The following is a 7,216-nucleotide window of genomic DNA, read 5'->3' on the forward strand; positions in this document are numbered from 1 at the left end:
GGGGGGGGAGGATGGGGTTGCAGGAGAAGGGCTCTGGAGTCTCCCACTTCAGAAGCCCTTGCCAGGCAGCGACACACTGCTAGTTGGCGGGTGGGGGGAAGATTGCCAGGGGAAGGCTCCAAGGTCTCTCCCCCGCTAGCCACTGCTGACAGTAGCCAACCTAATTGATCTCCCCATCTCTACTTTCTATGAAATGTATAGAAAAGCATCGTTTTCCATATTACACAAAAATAACCACTATAAAGGTAAATTTTAAATACTAAGTTACCTGCACGTGTGATCCTATTTTTAATATTTTCTCCACTCAACTTTAAGCCTTTACTAAGCCCATATACCAAGCAATCATTTCCTCTCTAATATTTTCCGAATGGTCTTCATTGAAGACTCCTTTTTACTCTAAATATTGTTTACTTTTCAGCATTCTTAAAAATGGTAACCAAAGGAAAAGACCAGAATCTGAAGGACCTTTTAAGGAAATGGATAAAAAAATCCTGATCTGAAAATGTATGCATAGTAAATGCCAATATTTTTCTTTTTTCTCAATCCGAGGCTCTGCTACGTTAGACGTAAGAATAATAGCAGTAAAAGGGAAAAAAATCAAGTAAGTTATCCAAACCTCTTCTAGATAAAGTGAGCAGCAAAAAAAATCCTTAAAAAAAAATTCCATAGTAGTTTGCTGTCCTGGCAGATCTCTTTTAAACTAGACTTACAAAGAAACATGATCTGTTCTGTATCCACAAGGTACTGACTCACTCGGTTCGGTCAAATTTCTGGAAAAACAGAGCTACAGTTCAAACATGCTGAGACTATACATTTTTGATTTATCTGGCCATTTCTGTCCTTTATCAAGCTAACTGATCAGCAGCCCCAGCATTTTACAGAGAGTAGGATGGAGACAGTCAGGAATACCCTGTATGTAGTGTGAGAAGGAGGGGCAAGAGCAACATCCCTGAAGAACAAAGGGAAATGCCAGTCAGCTCTATCAGCAATGCTACATTCAGAAAAAAGTAAAAACAGATGTTCCTATCCTGGTTACAGGACTACCTGCAACTGATGCTAATTCAGTACAGGGCTGTCCTTTCTGGGGATTTCAAATCCCCTCCTAGAAAGTTTGGCCTTTCTCCCACCTATACACTCAGCCCTGTCCAGTACCCATTATTACCCAGAAGGTCCAACTGGGACTAGACCAGGCGTGGGCAAGGTCCAGCCTGTGGGCCAGATCAGGCCCATGGCCAACTCCATTTCCCAGCAGCCCCTGCCCATGTAACTGCAGCTAGTTTCCATGGAGCCCCAGTAGCTGCAGTACGATGACAGTGCAGGACCAGAGTTTCCATGGAGGCTGGCCCCAGCAGCGCTGGCAAGGCACACTGATGGGCAAGGAGTTGCTCTGGAGCTGGGGTCTTGCGGTGGTGATGCCATTGTCTAGAGCCAGGGTAGAGCTGTGATCCACTGTCCGCAAGCCCTGGCCCCAGATCCCAACCCCAACCCTAGAGCAGTTCCCTGCCCATCTGTGTGCCCTGCCAGTGCTACTGGAGCTGCTATCAATAGAAACCTTGGCCCCATGCTGTCACAGTGCTGCCAGCTGCAGCAACGCAGGCAGGGGCTGCTGGGAAATAAGAGTCCAGCTTCTAGCTGGATCCACCATTTTGCCCACCTCTGGTCTAGGCATCTGCAGTTCTTCCATTCAGATCCCAAATGATTACTATTTCAGCAGTCGTACAAAACGTCAGAGAAAAAAGAATTTAAAAAAACAAAAAAAACTGCATACGTACACCTAAACGTCTACCGTCCTCTCATGGTGACCTTGATAAGCTGAACTTCTTCTGATACCTAAAAAAAAAAAAGTTATATATCTCATGCCCCCTCTACATGTAACATTTATATTGTGTGTAGAGGGGGCATGAGATATATAACTTTTATATAAATGTGCTAATTACAGCACAACTAGCAGGACTGCTGCAGTTTAACTAGCAAAAGTGCACTCAATTTAAGGAACCAAACATGGCAAACCAGCCATAAAAATGTTCCACACATAATTAGGGACGTATTCAAATTGCAATTCTACACAGAATTGCTGGGTGGGGGGGCTTACTAAAAATAAAGTGCTAGCTCCCCAGTGGAAGCCAGCGGCTGCTGCAACCCAGCCTCACAGCCCACTCTGGTGGGGAAGGTGGGGAGCTGCTGGTATGAAGGACAGCAGCCAAGATGGTGGACACTAACTCTGCCACTGATTGGCTGAGGTTGTGGCCCTGCCCCTCTCCGCCAATCAGTGGTGAGGGGTGCAGCCACACAAAAGACAGCCCTCGACTGATATGGGGCCTTGGCCAACAATCATCAGCTCTTGCCCCAGCCCACACCGGGTCCACTTTGAGACGCTGGGGCAGGTCCTGACCAGAGCCAGCAATCCGATGATTGTCAGCCTGGTCCTTGACCTGCACTGGCAAGTAGAAAGGGCAAAATTGGGATCCAGTTCTTTGATCCCAAATTTGTGCCTCCTGCTATGCATTTGTGGCATGACAGGAAGTATAACTGTTGGGCTTGGGGATCAGATCCCATAGTGCCTTTAAATGAAAGTGACCCAGAGGCCTCAGTCTATCTCCCCTGAATAAATATTTGCCATCATTTAAGACAGGGTTTCTTTAAACATTCCCAGTTTTTTTGTTTTCCCTCTGCTCTGAGGTTTTGAATTTCCTGGGTAAAAAACAACTGTAAAGCAGGCAAGTCATCAAGACTAGCAGCACTGGTATCATCTCTTAACTGTCTGGCTCAAGGATGCTTAACTGTGCAGCCTTCTACCCCAGGCTACCTCTGTGCTGCGCTTGGGCAGCCCTCTGCTGAATAAACCCGACGTAGTAATACAGTACAGGCATCAGTAACAGGGCCAACCAACAGAATTTACAAATCCACCCCATTTTCCATGTTGAAGTCTTAGTGAGAAATCACCAAGGAAACCAATGAAAGACAAATTGGTTGGAAGTACAAGTTTTTTGCTCTTTTAATACCGCAGCTGGATACTGAAAGACTCAAGCCTGCAGCTGCAGACCTATCAAGTTGGGATATTTGAATGAATATTCCCTCCACATATGAAAATAGTCCACAAGGGAGATTTTAAAAGCATTTCACTGAATCGTATGAAGAATTCTTTGTTGCCAGGAGACACGTTTAAAAAAAAAGATTAAAAAAAATCCCTAGCAATAGTGACTCCTTCCAAAGGAGTAAGACCTGGCAAGCCAGCTATTTTTAATGCAACTTGGTCCAGCATTTGCCTGATTCTGGAGGGAGAAGCACCCCATCCCCTCCAGAAGTCCTATCCGAAGACAACTGCTGTTACAGCCCTGCAATCAACCGAATCACACCCATTTAATCAGCCTCAGCAGAGACTGCTTGCCTGGCTTCTAGAGAACATAAGCAGCTCTTCTTTTTACACTCTGCTTTCTGCACGGCCTTTCACAACATCTGATGAAGTGAGCTTCAGCTCACAAAAAGCTTGTGCTATTGATATAGATATATCAGTACAGATATAGATATATGCTGGGGAAGGGGAGTTAATCTTTTGTCTGGGTCTCTCCTCTGGAATCTTCCCTGGGATCCTGGGCTGGGGAAAGTGAGCATCCTCATGCTTCCTTCTCTGGGTCTATCCCTTTGGAACGGAGGAGCCGAGTCACTGGCCAGGGCTCCCTTTCCTTGGGTGAGGAGATAGCGTTGGCTTTGTCCATGTTCTCTACAACAGTGGTCTCCAAAGTAGGGTGCATGCACCCCAGGGGGTGCGCAAGACAATCCATTGGGGTGTGGGAAGAAAATATTAGAACTTCTATTTAAAAAATAAGAAAGAAGTTAAGCGTTACTAATATTTAATATACGGATAGACACTGGCGCCCTCACTTGGTCTGTATGTCAGACGGTCACGTGTCACGTATGGTATGTGAAGTATCCTGAGGGAAGAGTGGGAGTTCCACAACACGGAGTGGTTGATAGTGGCGCCCTCACTCATATATTGGGGGTGCGTGCTCAAAAATTTTTTACTGATAGGGGTGCGCGATCAAAAAAGTTTGGAGACCACTGCCTTAGAAGGCCGTAGATAGCTGTGTGAATCTGTACAAGAAGGACATTAGGTAGCCAAGAAGCCAAGCAGAAAGCCATGGGAAGATCTGCACCTTATAGACTTACCAAAGCATATATAGATATCTCTATCTAGATTTGAACATATGTATAGACATATTAATTTATCTATAGAGACCTCTCTACTTAGGTCTATGTATAGATGTAGGTCAATCTAGATAGAGAGACCTCTCTCTACTTAGCTCTATCTAGATATAGAGATCTAACTACTTAGTTTCTATCCATAAGTTTGGTTATATAGATGCAGGTCTACCTAGATACAGATGCTGAACTACCTACTTTGGTTTTACCGAGATCTAGATCTCTATCTACTTTGGCTGTACATGTCCTTACAGAATGATCTAGATCTAACTGAGGCATATATAGACACCTCTTTAGATCTAGATAGCTAGATCCAGATATCCAAGCTGAAATGAAAGTGCATCTCTGTCCCCTGAACGAATATCTATGGAGATACCAACCTACCTAGAACTAGAGACACCTATACCTAGGGATCTGCTTTGGCGAGCCTACAAGGTGCAAATCCGCTCGTGATCTCCTACTCGACTTGCCGGTTACCTGATGTCCTTCATCTGCAGCCTCCTCGGGCCTCCCAGAGAAACGGCCAAAGCCCCCGCGCTCCTCCCGGGCAGGGAAAAGGGGTCAGGGCGGCGACCCAGCTCCTCCCTTCCCCTTCCCCTTCCCCAGCGGCGGAGGAAGGGCGCGGACGGCCGCTGCTCGCGGGAGCCCCTCGGACCACGGACCAGAGATGCCCCCGCCCACCCCGCAATGACATACGCCGGGGGCCGGGCGCAGCTCGGGGAGCCCGGCCAGGGGCAGGCAGAACAAAGAAAGTTGGGAGCGGGGCAGCAGCAGCCGAGCCCCGCACCGCCCCCGCGGGCAGGGCAGGGCAGGGCAGGGCAGGGCAGGGCGAACCCCGGCCCGGCCCCGTGTGGCGCAGCCCGCGCGCGGCTGGAGCAGGAGCAGGAGCAGGAGCAGGAGCAGGATCCACTCACCGCGCTGCTCCTCCGGCCACGGCCGCTGCCCGCTCTGCTGCTCAGGGTGCGCTCGGCTCCGCTGCTGCAATTTCCGCTTCTCCCAAGCTCCCACTTCCTGCTCCTTCCTCACAGGGCGGCGGGCGTCAGGTGGGAGGTGGGAGCGTTCCCGCCTCCTCGGACCTGGCGCGGGCTGCGGCTCCCCTCGGCCCCGGCGCCGGGGCGGGGCGGGGCGGGGCAGGGTTCCGGCCGCGGGCAGGGGATTGCTCTGCTGGCTCTCCGGAGTCCGCGAACATCAGACCCGCAACCGGCTTGTGCCGTCCCGCGGCCAGGGATGCCGGGGCGCAGCACGAGCACGTCCCCCTGCCCCGCGCCCGGCCGCCCCCCTCAAGCCTCTGGCTTCCTCCGAGGCGGGGCTGCTGCAACAGCCGACTGCAGCTGAAGCGGAATAACATTTTTAAAAAAGTAATAATCATCTTTTTTTGTTTAACAAGGCGGCGGCCTTTTTATTCTGGATGGAAAAAGATTCCATTTCCTCCCCTTCCTTTCATTTTTTTTTTCTTAAATCTTTATCAAGGCCAAAATCCGGCTGAGCCCAACTCAGTCTTTAAGCCTGCCACGGGGCGGGGGTCCTCCTCTCCCAGACCCCTGAGTCTGGGGCTTCAGGTACTACTCCCTGCATCCAGGCAGGCATCCTATGGGCAAGCACTAAATATAGATCTAACCGAAGGAGATACAAATTTAGATCTCTCTCCGGATCTAGGTAGATCTAGGTAAACCAGATCTCTAAGTTTAAATGCATATGGTAAATTTGGGGTTCAGGTGCACCCCAGTCTAGCTTGATCTGCAAAATGGTTTACCCCACCTTGTGTTTTGGTCAGATGGGTTGCATCTGCTGTGTTTCTTCTTCCAACTCCAGCTTCTTCCACCCATCCTGAGTCAGAAATGACTCCCTGCCCTGGTGTCTAGGACATTTAAATGAAGGAGGTATTAAGGTATGTGTCACCACTCCTTCGCCCCCAAATAGTGCTCACACATTGCCTATTTTAGAAGTAAGAAATCACCTCTAAATTAAGTTACACAATTTCCATGTTTGATATCTTTTCATAATCATGGAAGGGAGGGGAAAAAATGGGCAGCCGGGAACAGGTAAAGCGCATGGCATTCTTGTCCCTACCCACCACCCTAATGGAAGGGGAACTAGATTTGACAAATGTGCATGTCAAGTGTTGGACTTAACAGCTCTCTGCTTTAAGTAGCTATCTGCCTGTTTGATAAACAGTTAAGATTACAGCACTATGAGGCCCATTCAAAGCTACTGCAATAAACAGGAGTCTTAACTGATTGCAGAAGACTTATCACAACCTATTTACACTGAAAGTTTCTCAGTAGAGGAGATACCCTCAGCACTGCAGCAGTTCCCAACTTGGTATGCAGACAACCTGTCACTGGTACATGCTAACAGATTTATCGTAAGTACTTTATACAACAACAATTTGCTAGTGGTACTTAGGTTGAACTGAAAAATTTGCTGGTGGTACTTAAGGTTGTATCTTTTTAAATTGGTGGTGTGCAATCTATCAGAGTTTGGGAACCGCTGTTCTGGGGTAAAACTATAGAAAATGCACACCTTTTCAAGTGTGACCTTCCTTGGACCTAGACTGAGGACTGGGTATTGTATTTTTTCACATATACCACAACCTTGTATGTAATAGATCTTGCTTAAGAGGTAGGGCAAAGAAGAAAAAAAGCATCTAAAAGAATAGCAAGAGGTAGGGAGCCATGACCATTCCCTGGCTTGCTACCACCCCACATGCCGGATGGGGCCCATGGATGGACCCACCATTCAGGAGTCCAACCCTGCACTATGCAATCTGGGTTCAGAGGTGTGCAAAACACGCTGCATTCAATTCAGATTTGGATTCGGCCCAAATCAGGGACAGTGATTCGATTTGTTGGTTCAGATCAGTGTCCCCGATTTGATTTGGCTGAATCTGAAGATTCAATGCTGATTCAGAGAATCAGCAATTTGGCCATACACACAGCTTTAAATGCTTTGTCTACATACCTCAAGGTATCAGGCATGATTTGTGAATGCTAAGATGGTGGGGTGGATGGAGCAT

The 7,216-nt window shown here is 48.1% G+C and overlaps 1 protein-coding gene across 3 annotated transcripts in view; it reads right to left on the reverse strand.

Moving 5' to 3' along the window:
* The window catches only part of CTTN (cortactin), a 41,117-nt gene extending 35,919 nt beyond the window's left edge, over positions 1-5,198 (reverse strand). For 2 of the 3 annotated variants that reach the window (XM_019519429.1, XM_019519425.1), the window contains exon 1: positions 3,267-3,290. The gene's annotated coding sequence lies outside the window, so the exon portion shown is untranslated. Of the gene's footprint in view, positions 1-3,266; positions 3,291-5,114 lie in introns of those variants that run through there. The other variant, XM_019519426.1, reaches the window with a different exon arrangement.
* Between the last annotated feature and the right edge of the window lie 2,018 nt (positions 5,199-7,216).

Source organism: Gavialis gangeticus, unplaced genomic scaffold (genome assembly GCF_001723915.1).
Source record: "Gavialis gangeticus isolate Ggan-Ray unplaced genomic scaffold, GavGan_comp1, whole genome shotgun sequence".
Lineage (NCBI taxonomy): Eukaryota > Metazoa > Chordata > Crocodylia > Gavialidae > Gavialis > Gavialis gangeticus.